Genomic DNA, 15,795 nt, shown 5'->3' with positions numbered 1-15,795 from the left:
ATTAAAGAACTGCGGAAGGGATAGATTTAGAACCTTGTTGTTTGTTCTCAATTTTTCATTATTCTGTGGTGACAAGAACACGTTCATTTGGGTAGTAATACATTTGCATTAGTACAGACAACCACAGAGTTACATTTAAAATCCTGAGCTAATGGGGCAGAATCACTAACACTTTACACCATCTTGTGCAAACTGTTGTTTTGGGATTTACTTTCCAATGCAAATCCTGATTGGAAAGAACCCTACAGCAATGTTACTTTGCACTACGTTGCATCAAGAGGCACACATAACTTTGGCTGCCTGTTTGATCACCCCCCCACCCTCAACAAATTTTCTAAAAGATCCTTCATTCAACTTCTGCATCTATCCCAGTGTTAATAACGTCTTGAAAATGGAACTCTCCCAGATATACTAAACAAGACATACCTGTCCCAACTACTTAAGAAGAACAGCTTGGACCCTCAACAGCTACAGTTCACTCTCCAGTGTACCTTATGGGGAGAGTTCAAGAGCGGGTTGTGGCTGTGTAAAGCACTGGTGCGCACTTCCAAGACTTTTGCTTATATTGTGAATATGAGGAAACAGTCAATCATGTTGAAAATTGAAGTATATAGATTTCAGGAGTGCCAAGGTAGTTCCACACCCAGCCACAGGGTATGTAGACTGTAAGCCAACTGGTCCACAGTGGATAAATAGAGCAAAAGGAACCACAGCACATCCAAATATTCAAAACAGTGTCCTTCATTCTTCAATTCAGTTTATCCGGTGTGACATCAGCCAGAATGTTCAATGTGAGGACAGCCGACACGTGTTTCGTCGTATCAACGACTTTCTGAAGGCTTGCTGATATAGTATGTGGACACAAAGTGTGCCAGTTAGATCCATAATATAACATTCAGAGAGAAGGGTCCTTTTATGTATGAAGGTACCCCATGTTGGATTCACAGGTGCACTCTAGTATTATGTCAGTAATTGCACCAGGACCATAGTAAGTCCGTAAGGCGGTCCGTATAGGCGTGGTTTCACATCATGTGTGTTTAGAGTGCACCTGTGAATCCAACATGGGGTACCTTCATACATAAAACGACTCTTCTCTCTGAATGTCGTTGATACGACGAAACACGTGTCGGCTGTCTTCACATTGAACATTCTGGCTGATGTCACACCGGATAAACTGAATTGAAGAATAAAGGACACTGTTTTGAATATTTGGATGTGCTGTGGTTCATTTTGCTCTACCTTATGGGGAGAGCTGTCTTTCACCAGATCTCAGAAGTTCATAGAAAAAAATGATCTATTCTCAGACTGCCAAACAGGAGTCTGCCCAGCAAGAGGGACCAAATCTTCCCATATCCACAATTTGAGATGACCTAATAACTTAGTTGACAACAATGGTGTAGCTGGACCCTTAAACAGGTTTTGACACAGTACACTATGACATATCACTTTTTAGACTGAAATAAGTCAGTACATGTGGCATCACTCTCAATTGGATTTCCTCATATCTAAACTAGAGGCATGCAAAAAGTGCGTAATTACCCACATTTTGCCAAAATTGCACAAAACTACACAAAATGCAAATCCATCATTTTGTGGTATATTTAAGCACAAAATGTGTCTTCATGTCACTTTTGACGCAAGGGTATATTTTGTATTAAATAATTGCAAAAAAGCAAAGGTACAATGAATTATAGCTGTTTGCATTCTGCTGTTCCTGCATATTTGTGGTAGATTTGTACCACATATGGCACATAATTAAGCTTGGTTGCATACCGGCATAATTTTGGAGATTTCACATAAAAATTGTAAAATAAAATTACCAAAATTACACAAATTAGGCTGATGTAATTTCAGTTTCATCCAGAGCAAATCTTAATAACAAATCACACCAGATTCACACATCCCCTTTACCTTAAAGCCCTTAATGTATAAAAAACATGAGTTCAAGATCCATCAGGTTACCTCTACTTTTTTAACATATAGATGAACCCACTACCAAACATAATCTACATTTTGGAATTAATCTGCTACAACTATGCAAACCACACACAGATAAATCTCAAAACTGGAAAATCCTAAGGACATAGGAGCATCAAAACCTATCACTTGCCTCATAGCTGTAGATCAATGGATGACATGGAATCACCTCAGGCTGAATGGTTAAATACCAACCTGTAGTGAATGGAAAATTGAACTTGTACCACTGCCTAAAACAGCTAAGGATGTGAGAAAACTATAGTTTCCATAAATATTCAAGTGGACAGACTGTCTTAATCAACTTTCTACAAAAAAAAAAAAACTTAGATCCATCTTTCCATATCTTGGATTTTTCAAAACATACTAGCAACAGTCTCACTTCTTCTCTTGACGAGGCTAATGAACTGTTCCACTGCACTCCACTCTCATCTATCAGAAGGCTACAAAGAACCCAAACTTCAGCATCAAGCCTAAATACAAACACCTTTCTCTCTAGTCCTGAAGACTCTCTACACTGGCTTCAAGTAGAAAGAAAGATCATCTTTCAAAGTACGGTGCTATTAATGGAAAAGGACCAAAGTTAATTCAATCACAAAGCATTCCCAACCCAGGATCTTATGTTCCAGACTGCCACCATGCTCAATGATTCCTGATAAACCATTGGGGGTGCTACTTTCTTCCTTTCAAGTGACAAAATTATGGCACCGCCTGTCTGGAAAAGGTTTAGAAGGATGGCTATGACCTGGATATTCCCAGTGTGATCTAACAGAGGCTCCACAGGAGCTCAATGTCTGGCTACAGATATCCTCCTGGACCTTCTGAGATCAAAGAAGTGCCAAATCACCAGAATCCCTTAACAAACAATGTCTAATACCAAGGAGGACCACATCCCCCTAGAAACATACCAACCGTGCACCTGTCTCAAACAAATACATAATTGAATGATCAGCACAAATCCCATGGATTTTCTACTCCTTCAAATCTTGCCAGGCATAGCACATAACTCAGTACCTCATATTAAAAAACAAGCACATAGTCAAACAATTTCAATAATGGTCAATATCTATTTTAAAACAGATAGACTGTATAAACACCATCAACAGACAAGCAGAACAACCAGAGACACAACAACATATATTACCAGCTCATAGGTAATCAATCTTCAACGTTTAGCCCTACACTTTATATTTATCCAGGCTGCATCCTATCTCAATATTCCAAAAACACAAAAATTGACCTTAATGTATAGCTAGGGGTCATTCTCTCAATAACCTGTCTAGTTGAATGATACTCTGCTTACACTCCATGCCTTAGTGCATCTGAGTGTACCCTGTCCTTTCAAATACCTGGTGCCTTATTCTCTCCTCTGCTTATGTAAACTAACCATACCCCCTCCTTACACAGCATAAACTCTCCTTCTGAGTCCTGCAGTATCTCACCTTTTCTAGCCTATCTACTAATCCCACTCATAAATCACAAATTCTCCTTCTTTGTAAGTTCTCGTTGCAGTCCCACAACATCTAACTGCCTCTACCCTATGGACATCCCATTTTTCCACTTGCATGCACACTCTCTAATAACCACACCTGACTCTTGTTAACTTAATCCTCCAATAAACACTGGAGGAAATGTGTAAAACAGCTTCCTCAGAGCACAAGACTAAGGGGGTCATTCCGAGTTTGGCGGGTGGCCTCTGGCCCTATTCCATCTTCACCGCAGGGCCGGCGGGCAGAAACAGTGTTTCTGCTCGCCAGCCCTGCAGTGAAGAGGGCCTTAACATTGACGCCGGTTCGGAATCAAGCTGGCGCCAATGTGGCGGTGCGGCGGGTGCAGCAGCACCTGTCGCACATTTCACTGCCTGTAATTTTGGATCGGACCATCAGTACTGCGAGGGTGCGATGGCCACCTCGAGTCTGGCGGTCTCAAGACCGCCAGACTCGGAATGACTACCTAAGTCAATAACAAACAACGGTACAACAATATGTAAAGCACTGGGGGCTTGTAAAATTCCTTTGCTTTGGCATAAAGATTGCAAATTGTGGCAAAAATTATGCAGCATTGTGCATAATTACGTGAAGTGCAAATCCTATATTATAAGCTATATTTTAGCCTGAAATACATATTTTTGTCAATTGTTGATGCAAGGACTTATTCCACACTAAAACATAGTGCATAAAATCATAGCACGCCGAAGAAGGGTAAGTTGTTTTCTTATGTTTACCACTAACTTTGGGTGACAGAGTAACGTGCTACCTGCCGCAAAGCTCCTCAATGCCTCGTCAGGTGCAGTACGTGCAGTATAAACCAAAATACTATAGAATACTAGAGAGTGTTTTTGTTTAAGGGGGTATAGAATGGAGCCTCACATGAGTGAATACAAGAGCAGAGCCTCCTCACCAGGAACAGTCTCCCTATTAAAGAAAACCTACCATCTACAAGAACACCCAAGCAGTTTTCTGCTGCAGTCAGCTGGATTTGACTACAACAGAAATCAGCTTCAGTGATTACATTCTCACAGCCTGGCAAGGAATGCCCACAGGGCTTTAAGTGCAAAGAAAAAAACAGGGGGGTCTCTCAAAGGGCTGTGGTTGCTGTAATGAAGGGCGTGACTTAAAACACGTAAACTAAAAATCTGTGTTTAGATAGTGTGCCACCCGACCGGTATTTTGCTGCTTCTTTCTGTTGTTGCATCCAGATAAATAATACAACTAGTGATATTTTAGTTGCAACAAGCCAGGTCTATTGGCTTTGTCGGTGGTTATTAGTTGCATGAGATAAATAGGCAACAACAATGGCTTCTTTGTACAAAATGTTTAAAATGCTTAAGTCCTGACATGATGAGGGCATTAATAGAGAGCCCAATAAGGTCCCCTCCCAGCACCTGCTTCTAAGAATTGCCGGTGCTGAGCACCGACAGGATCCGGCCCACTTAAAGCCCTGAATGCCCAGATGACTCCATGCCATGATGGATACACCTTGACCTTTCAGCCCACTAATCATTGATGCCAGGTGTTTTCGTCTGTTGAATTCAACAGAAATATATAAATACCACAATACCCAGAATGCAGCATTCGACTGTCACACGAAAGCCGAGGACTGTAAAAAGTATCTGTGATGTCATGGAGTGAGGTGCACGTCAAAACCAACCAGCATGGCACAGTGGCATCTTATTTTCAACTCTTCACAGGTATGCCTCATTACAATTTTCCATTTCTGCCTCAAATATCTGTATTTAGTAAAAGGAAACCGTTTGGACAACCAATCTTTAAACATGGCCTCTGTGAGGTGGAGAAACAGGACTCCTTGGCAGCTCTGCAGACCGTGCCAGCCGCCCTCTGCCTCTTCTGCACATTTCCACCATCAGCTCCAGCCTATGCTGCCTTGGCAGGTAGCACCCCGCCCCCCCACTCCGCATCCGTGACCCCTGACCCGTTCCACCTGGCTGCTCTTGCCTCCCTGGCTCATTTGACCTGGCTGTTCGAGCAGTAGCAGCACCCCCCCTCAGCGCCTTGAGACCCTCACAGGTGAGTAGCGCGCTTTACAAATTCATTGATTGATTGATTGGTTCTAGCTGCCCCCTCGCCCTCCGTCTCAGTGACCCAGGGACATCTTAAGGATTTTGGAGCCCGGGGAGCAAAATATTTTAGGGGACCCTGTTCAGAACAGCTTTGAATTTATGATCCAGTTTCAGCTCTTTCATGCCCTCTTTGGCCAGGTCACTGACAGTGCACAGGTACCATCACCCAAATTCTAAAGCTGTCACATTTAAAATGTGGGGATAGTGACATGTGGTTTCAATATTGCAACACAGCAGCAGCTCAGTAACATTACTACAAATAATCGCTGTGACCACCTCCCAGTTGTCATATGTGAGGTCCTGTTTTGATCTAAAATAAACCTTTTTTATGGATCTTGCATGAAACATAAGTACAGCATTTCCCTGCTAAATGTTGTAATAGACTCTCCCACATCACCCACACTAAGAGTAAATTAATGTGAAACAGTATTTAAAACAATTTATTCAAGAATTATTCAAGGTCATTAGGGAAAGACTCTCTGCAGAACAGAGCTGGCTCTATCAGGGCCCCCCTGAGAGGCTGGGGCCCTTGCCCAGAGCCCACTTTGCCCATGCCTGAAAAGGCCTCTGCAGTGACCCCTGACTCCTTCCTCCTGGCTGCCCTCCCCCCCCTCATCTGCATGCCAAGAAGGCCGCTGCGCTGCTAGATGCCCCCCCAGTCAGTGACCCTGACATGTTCCATCTGGCTGGCCTCCCTCTTCCTCCCCCACCCCGCCGCTCATCTGCATCCCATGATTCCATGGAGAGTGCTGTGGTTCTAGCTGCCTCCTCCGTCTCAGTGACCCCTGACTCGCTCGTTCCTCTTGGCTGCCCTCCCTCTTGCCACCCTCCCACCTGCATTCCATGGAGGGCGCTGTGGTTCTAGCAGCCCCCTCAGTGACCCCTGACTCCTTCCACCTGGCTGCTCCCCCGCCTCAGTGACCCCTGACTCCTTCCACCTGGCTTCTCTCCCCTCCCGCCTCAGTGACCCCTGACTGCTTCCGTCTGGCTGCTCTCCATCCCCCACCATAGTGACCCCTGACTCCTTCTGTCTTGCTTCTCTCCCACTCCCGCTTCAGTGACCCCTAACTCCTTCCACCTGGCTGTTCCCACCCTGCATCAGTGACCCCTGACTCTCTCCACCTGGCTGCTCCCCCGCCTTAGTGACCCCTGACTCCTTCCACCTGGCTTCTCTCATCCTCCCGCCTCAGAGACTCCTCACTTCTTCCACCTGGCTGCTCTCCACCCTCCACCTTAGTGACCGCTGACTCCTTCCCTCTGGCTTCTCTCCCCCTCCCGCCTCAGTGACCCCTAACTCCTTCCACCTGGCTGTTCCCACCCTGCCTCAGTGACCCCTGACTCTCTCCACCTGGCTGCTCTCCACCCCCCACCTTAGTGACCCCTGACTCCTTCCACCAGGCTGCTCTCCACCCCCCACCTTAGTGACCCCTGACTCCTTCCACCTGTCTGTTCTCTCCCCCTTCCTCCTCAGTAACCCCTGACTCCGTCCCTCTGGCTTCTCTCCCCCTCCCGCCTCAGTGACCCCTAACTCCTTCCACCTGGCTGTTCCCACCCTACCTCAGTGACCCCTGACTCTCTCCACCTGGCTGCACCCCCGCCTCAGTGACCCCTCACTTCTTCCACCTGGCTGCTCTCCACCCCCCACCTTAGTGACCCCTGACTCCTTCCCTCTGGCTTCTCTCCCCCTTCCGCCTCAGTGACCCCTGACTCCTTCCCTCTGGCTTCTCTCTCCCTCCCGCCTCACTGACCCCTGACTCCTTCCACCTTGCTGCTCCTCACCCCCCACCTTAGTGACCCCTGACTCCTTCCGCCTGGCTGCTTTCCCCCTCCTCCTCAGTGACCCCTTACTCAGTGACCCCTGACTCCTTCCGCCTGGCTGTCCCCCAGCTCCTCCTCAGTGACCCCTGACTCCTTCCGCCTGGCTGCTCCCCCCTCCCTGGCTCATCTGCATGCCATGGGGGGGGGGGGGGGGGGGCTGCGGTTCTAGCTGCCAGTTCATTTCCCCCTCTTTGCTCCCTGTGGTTTCCTTCGCAGACTCTCCCCAGACGCTCTCATCTCATTGCTGACGTCTCTTTGCCGTCTTTAGCCTTCGCTGCCCCTGGCGTCTCCCTCACCCAGAGCTGCCTTCTGTTTCTGCACCTCATTAGCTTCTCGGGTGCATCCCAGGCTCCAACATCATCTGTGCACCCCCATCATATGCCATCCTTCACATCACACACTGACCTTCCCATCGCATGCCAGCCTCCACATTACATTCCAGCCTTCCCATCGTCTACCCACCTCATATCACAGTCTTGCCCTCACATTACATTACAGTGTTCCTATCACATGCCTGCCCTCACATTACATTACAGTGTTCCTATCACATGCCTGCCCTCATATTACATTCCAGTGTTCCTATCCCATGCCTGCCTTCACATTACATTCCAGTGTTCCTATCACATGCCTGCTCTTACATTACATTCCAATGTTCCTATCACATGCCTGCCTTCACATTACATTCCAGTGTTCCTATCACATGCCTGCCCTCACATTACATTCCAGTGTTCCTATCACATGCCTGCCCTCACATTACATTCCAGTGTTCCTATCACAGTCTTGCCCTCACATTACATTCCAGTGTTCCTATCACATGCCTGCCCTCACATTACATTCCAGTGTTCCTATCACAGTCTTGCCCTCACATTACATTCCAGTGTTCCTATCACATGCCTGCCCTCCCATTACATTCCAATGTTCCTATCACATGCCTGCCCTCACATTACATTCCAATGCTCCTATCACATGCCTGCCTTCACATTACATTCCAATGCTTCTATCACATGCCTGCCCTCACATTACATTCCAATGCTCCTATCACATGCCTGCCCTCACATTACATTCCAATGCTCCTATCACATGCCTCCCTTCACATTACTTATCGACCTTCCTTTCATTTGCTCGTTTTTTATCATATGCCATCCTTGACATTACATCCAGTCTTCTTATCATATCCCACAGCCTATCATATTACAATCCAACCTTTCTATCATTAATCAGCAGTTAACATTACATTCCAGCCTTCCCATCATATGCCCACCTCTTATCACATGCCAGCCTTTATATTGCTTTCCCATGGTATGCCACCCTTCACATTAAATTCCAAGCTTCCCATGGTATGCCACTCTTCACATGACAGGCAGTGAGGTAGGATGTTTAGTGCTTAGTTTGTTTATAAATCAGTGCCAGGGCCCTCGCCCGGAAGCCACTGCCACTTGCACCACCCACTGCCCATACCAGTGCTGCCTAGGGCAGTGCCAACACAACTACTCAACTACTAACCATCATACACCTATAAGATTTTACACTATTCCAGGCTCCCAATGCTGTAAGAATGTGTTGGATGCAGGTATTAGTTACTTTTAATGTATACCGCGTTAATAAACAATTGTTCTTGTGCTGCCCTCTAAATGAGACAAACAGTGCCACCATGTGGCAGACTGGCATAAGGCTGGTGTTGAGAATTAAGTGCCAGTGCCCAGCACCAGGAAGCCACCGGCTCAAATTCAGCTCTGGGAATGAGAGACATTTCAAGACATTGCCTTAAATTCCCATGTGTTTTTCCAGGTGTTGATTAGAGATGGATGGTCACTTACAGAAGTGAAGGAGGATCAGTAGGTGGGGGTCATTCCTGTCAGTGAGGAGGAAGCCATCGTCAACTACTTGAAGTGTCTCACTGTTACAGCTTTGTCGGAAGCCTGAAGTCCTCTAGAAGATTATTCTGGATTTTCATCCAGACTTTTCTCTCCCTCCCTAGCTAAGGGGTGGGGATTGTAGCTTTTATTTCTGTGTACTTTTGTAGACACCTAGGGCCAGATGTACCAAAGGATTTTACCCATTCTGTGTCTATGGTAAAAAGCTTTCGTACATATGGCCCATACTGGCTTGTAAATCTGTGTTTCTAACACCACACTGAAAACAATGCTTTTCCTTTGAAACATCACAAAAGCATTAGCTTTGGTTACTTTTGTACCTCGTTACCATGGCACTGAAACCTTCCAGAAGGCAGAAGAACCTCTACTCCACAACAATAGCCCCATTCAGCAAGAAAACTGAAAGTTTCACTTTACCTGAAGCGACATTGAACAAAAAAACAATGTGACATGTTTTTCACATAAAAAACATGTTCTCAGTTTGCACAAAATAAAGCAAGAAACTGACATTTATTTTGAGGCCAAATGTTTAAGTCTAATACACCTGTGCTAAGTGAACACATTTCAAACATCACTCAAAGCTTAAACACCGACCATGCTTGTATGCATTAAGGCATGTAATGGATGCTAAGACAACCAAACATACATGAAGATGGTGCACATGCCATCCTGAGAGCAGTGCTTCTACAGTGCCAGCTCCAGGGAGTTTCTGTCACCTGTCACTCTGTGTAGAATAGATCCTCTTGCCTACCCTCCCACCCCTGATAATTAAGTGACCAGGAAACTATTCCTGTTTTAGTGATCGTGGTCCTCTGATCTCTGCAGGGTGGGATGCACTGTGCTATGGTCCTCGTGTCCATCTGAGCATCTCAAGGAATCCTTCCTGCTACTCCCAGTTGCAGAACCCCAGTGAAATGAGTTCTCCTAATCACATGCACAAGAGTGCTGATAGGAAATGAGAGGTGGCAGTAGATGGATTCTGGGGGCGGTGCAATGAGTTGGGCAAGAATCTTGGGGAAGGTTAAGAATTCTGAGGCCGCATAAGGAGTCTACAGACACCTCAAGGGTTGAGGGGACAGCAAAAGGGTGTCTGGGGGTGTGCACAAATTCTAGGGGTAGCACAAGGTGCCTGGGGGCAGCACAAGGTGCACGGGGCAGCAAAATGTGGCTGAGGTGATGCATTATTTGTGGGGTCCCTGGGGTAGTGCAATATGTCTGGGGAAGAGAAAGGAGTCCTGCTCAGGGAGTTAGGGCAGTTGAAGGAGTCCTGGCAAGCGCAAGGAGTCTTAGAGAAGCTCAAGGTGTCTGAGGCAGTGCTTAATTTGTGCTTGTTGTTTCCGGTGCTGAGCACCGGCACTTATGTTTGAGGGCCGGCGCTTATTTTTCTGCATCAGGCATTTACTGCGAGTAAAAGACACATATGGGAAAGATAGAGGAAGGGAAAAACGAAAAAGCGTCACAGAGGGAGAAAGTAGAAAGCTGCAAGAGTGAGCTGAAGGGGCAGGTAGTGGCTGTAAATGGATTAAAGAGGCCCGAGGTGGCTTCAGGATTACCCTGCCTCAGTATTCCGTGTTCGCACATTTAACTGCAGCAGCCTCGTGTTCCAGAGGAGACTTGGGCACCGGCACGTTTTTATTTACAAATTAAGCACTGGTCTGAGGACAGCATAAGGTATCTGGGAGCCAGCCAAGAGTAATGGGGTCAGTGGAAGGAGTCTGAGGCAGCACGATGAATCTGGGGCAGTGCAAATAGTCAGACTGTTCAAAGAGTCTGGGCAGTGCAAGGAATCTGGGGCAGTTGTTCTACAGCCAGTGCTTAATTTGCAAATAATTAAGTGCCAGGGCCCTTCTCGGAAGGCCACTGCCGCCTTCACCACCCATTTCCCCTGCCAGCGCTGCCAATGACAGTACCAACATAACAGCTAACATCACACTCCTACCAGTGTGACGATTCAGACTATTTCAGGCCACACAAAGCTATAATAATGGCGTGAGAGACTGGTATTATTCATTTTCAGTGTGAATTGACTTAATAAACACGGTTGCAGTGCTCCTCTCAGACGTAAATAAACAGCACCACCATGTGGTGGATTGTCAGTTCTGACAATAAAGTGCTGGTGCAGAGCACCGGAAACCACTGGCTCAAATTAAGCACTGAGCAGTTCAAGAAGTCTGCAAGCATTACAAAGGGTATGGCCTCAGTTCAGGATTCTCGGCAGAGTTCAAGGAATCTGAACAAGGGTCCTGAAGTAGCCAGATGACTCTGGGCCAGTGATCCCGGGAATCACAGGGACCTCTGGGAGACCCAATAAGCTAAGAGCAGCTCAAAGACTCTGGGGTTGTGCAAGAAGTCTGGGGCAAATCAAGGAGTGTGGGGGTGGTTCAAGGAGTCTGAGGGAGTATAAGGAACATAGGGGAGATCAGGTAGTTTGTAGGGGGCACACGTTCTAGGGGAAGAGTGAGAAGCATGGTGCAGCGCAGAGTCTGGGAGCACCCAGGGCTTTAGGTGGCACGGGTTCTGCCATGTCTGAGATCCAGCAGTAAATAAAAACTGTCTTTGAAATTGATTCCTAATGGATCCTGTGTATATGTCCTTAACGTTACGGAACCACTGATTGATTTCTCAACAATTACTGCAAAAACCCTTAAGATATTCCTTCTCAGTGATGCACATCCTGTTTACATTTCATATTTTACTTGCTCTTGCATTCACTAAGAGTTTTCCAATGTTATGTTTCTGTAGTTTTTCATGCAGCATGTGACTCTTACGTAGTGCATACTCCAGGTGTGTGGGTGAGCTCAGGTTATGAGTGAGTGTACAAGGCGAGGCATGATTGAGAGCTCTGGATTCGAGGCTGAAGTCAGTGTAATTTTCTCACAATGTCTGGCAGTGGGTCATAAAGGTATTCCGACTAAATGCTCATCCAATTGGTGGCCTCTCTGCAGACCGCACGCAGAGGCCGTAGATGCAGAAAAACAGAGTGAAATCAGTGATGAAGTGAAAGGAGATATCAGTTAATGTAGCAGGAGGATTTCAGGAAGATGTGAGAATTATAACTGCATAAGTGTCTAACAAAGAAACTGCAGAGGAAGGTGGTGTGAAGGAGAGAACAGGAGTGATCGATGCATCAATAAGGTCTCTACCGAAAATGCACCCCTTTACCTCCTGTAGCACCAAATACAACTAAGGTTAAAACAAACCCAGGAAAGTATTGACAAAGTATCTAAAAGTGAAGCAAAACAAATTACTCGTGGAATCCACGACGGATGACACTGAAATGGTACATTACACAGATTCAGATATCATAACCCAATTTAAACATTTTACACCAAACTATATTCACCTGAGCATATACCCTCAGATTCCGATATCTTACAGTACCGATCATCTACTCAAAACCCAGAATATTCCCAAATAGGCTTTTCATCCCTAGAAACAGACATCACGTGTTCAGATCTTCGTCTCGCGCTTCTTTCCCCAAAGAGGATAAGGCTCCTGGACCAAATGGTTTTACAGCTGAATTTTCCCTATTCGTTTCCAAGCTTCTTCTTCCAAAATGATTTACCCGTATTCACTCCTTTACTAAGTCTCTCAACTCTTCTGTCTCTTTTCTAGAGGCGCTCACCTGCCTCATTCCGAAGGCGGAGAAAGACCCGCATTACTGCAAGTACTTTAGACCCATTCACTTGTTAACTTGCATTATAAGATCTTTGCACAAGCATTAGGCTCTAGACTGGAACCTTTTCTCCCCGAACGTTTGGGAAAGGGGCAATCGAGCCTTGATGAGGGCAGATACTCGAGGGGTAACACTTGCTTGTTCTCGGTTATCATCTTCAAATCAGCAGAAATGTCTGTGACTGTGGTTGCTACAGCCTTAGATTCTGAGAAAGCTGATCTGCATGCTATGGAGGGTGCTGTGGTTCCAGCTGCCACCGCGCCTCGGTGACCCCTGATCATTCCACCTGCCTGCCCCCCGCCTCAGTGACCCCTGACTCCTTCCACCTGGCTGCCCCTCCCCCCCAGTGACCCCTGACCCGTTCCACCTGGCTGCTTCCCTTCCCGCCTCAGTGACCCCTGACCAGTTCCACCTGGCTGCCCCTCCCGCCTCAGTGACCCCTGACCAGTTCCACCTGGCTGCCCCTCCCCCCCCCCTCAGTGACCCTTGACCCGTTCCACCTGGCTGCCTCCCCTCCCTGGCTCATATGCATACCATGTATGGCACTGCGGTTCTAGCTGCCACCGCGCCTCAGTGACCCCTGACCCATTCCACCTGGCTGCTCCCCCTCCCGCCTCAGTTACTCCTGACTCCTTCCACCTGGCTGCCACCGCGCCTCAGTGACCACTGGCTCATTCCACCTGGCTGCTCTCCTCTCTCCCCCTCCATGGTCCTTCTGCATGCCATGGAGGGTGCTGCGGTTCTAGCTACCACCGCGCCTCAGTGACCCCGGACTCATTCCACCTGGTAGGTCCCCCCTCTCCCACCCTGGCTCATTTGCATGCCATGGAGAGTGCTGCACTAGCTGACCCCCCACACAGGGCCGGCTTTAGGACTGGTGGCGCCCTGTGCAAGTTTATTGTGGCGCCCCCCACCCCATGACCTCCCTCGGTTTCACTCACTACCGCCCGGCAAATGTGCCCCTCATCTCTCCATCGCTCCCCTGTCACATACATTCATGTGTGTTAAAGCACTTGTAAAAGCTGCCTTTACTAATCCACTCAGCTAGCCACATAAAATATAGGGGCATATTTAAGAGCCCCTGATGCCACTCTTATGCCACATTAGTGTATGTTTTTTTAAGCTAATGTGGCGTTAGAAGGCTAAAAACGCTGCACCATGTTTACAAAGTGGTGCAATGCATCCATTGCGCCACTTTGTAAACCTTTGCACTACATTATGCCTGCGCCAGGCATAATGTATGCAAAGGGGGCATCCCCCCATTAGGGGGGGGCAAAAAAACTGCGCAAAGAAATCTGACAGATATCTTTGCGTAATTTTGTTTCCGCCACTTTTAACGCCTGCTCAGAGCAGGCATTAAAAGGAGGCTTTCATTGGTTACAATGGGCCTCTGGGTGCATTGCAGGATTAGCGTCAACCTTTTTGATGCTAATCCTGCAAAGCGCCAGACTAGCATAAAAAATTCTGACGCTAGACCCCTAACTACTGCCATGGTGCACCGTATTTTAAATCTGACGCACGCATGGTGGTGATAGGGGAGGTGCTAGATTGTCAGATTTCAGTGTCAGATTTCTTTGCGCCATTTTTTGCCCCCCCAACTGGGGATACCCCCTTTGCATACATTATGCCTGGTGCAGGCATAATGTAGTGCAAAGGGTTACAAAGTGGCGCATTGCGCCACCTTGTAAACATGGTGCAGCGTTTTTGGCCTTCTAACACCACATTAGCTTAAAAAAACATACACTAATGTGGCATTAGAATGGCACTAGGGGCTCTTAAATGTGCCCCTATGGGCATATTTGAAAAAGTGGTGCTGCACATAGTGCTGCACCACTTTTCTTGTGCCTTTAGCGCTCCCCTAACGCCACCATGTGTGCGCTGTATTTAAAATATGGCACAACATGGTGGTAGTTAGGGGACTAGTGTCAGAATTTTTGACGCTAGTCCGGCGCTTTGCAGGATTAGCGTAAAAAATGTTGATGCTAATCCTGCAAAGCACCCAGAGGCCAATTGTAACCAATCATTAAAAGTGCCAGAAAAAAATGACATAAAGAAATGTGTCAGATTTCTTTGCGCCATTTTTTTGGCCCTCCCTAATGGGGGAATGTCACCTTTGCATACATTATGCCTGTGCAGGCACAATGTAGCGCAAAAGGATACAAAGTGGTGCAATGCATGCATTGCGTAACTTTGTAAATATGGCACAGCGTTCTTGGCCTTCTAATGCCACATAAGAATTTTAAAAATGAGACTAATGTGGCATAAGAATGGCGCTAGGGGCTCTTAAATATGCCCCTATATTTTATGTGGCTAGCTGAGTGGATTAGTAAAGCCAGATTTACAAGTGCTTTAAAACACATGAATGTATGTGAAAGGAAAGTGATGGAGAGATGAGGGGCACATTTGCTGGGTGGTAGTGAGTGAAACCGAGGAGGAGGTCATGGGGTGGGGGACGCCACAATAAACTGACGCACAGGGCGCCACCAGTCCTGAATCCGGCCCTGCTTGACTCCTTCCACCTGGCTGCTTCCCTCCACCTCAGTGACCCCTGACTCGTTCAACCTTGCTGCCCTCCCGCCCCCGGCTCATTTGCATGCCATGGAGGGTGCTGTGGTTCTAGCACCCCGCCTCAGTGACCCCTGGCCCGTTCCACCTGGCTGCTCCCCCCGCCTCAGTGACCCCTGACTCCTTCCACCTGGCTGCTCTCTCCCCCTGGCCCGCCTCAGTGACCACTGACTCCTTCCAAATGGCTGCCCTCCCCTCTCCCTGGCTCACATCATGCCATGGGGCGGGGGGCGATGCCGTTCTAGATCCCCATTCAGTGACCCCTGACTCCTTCCACCTGCCTGCTCCCCACCCCCTGCCTCAGTGAC

This window comes from Pleurodeles waltl, chromosome 11 (genome assembly GCF_031143425.1).
Source record: "Pleurodeles waltl isolate 20211129_DDA chromosome 11, aPleWal1.hap1.20221129, whole genome shotgun sequence".
Lineage (NCBI taxonomy): Eukaryota > Metazoa > Chordata > Amphibia > Caudata > Salamandridae > Pleurodeles > Pleurodeles waltl.
The sequence above is the reverse complement of the archived record's forward strand: the minus strand, read 5'-3'. Positions refer to the sequence as shown.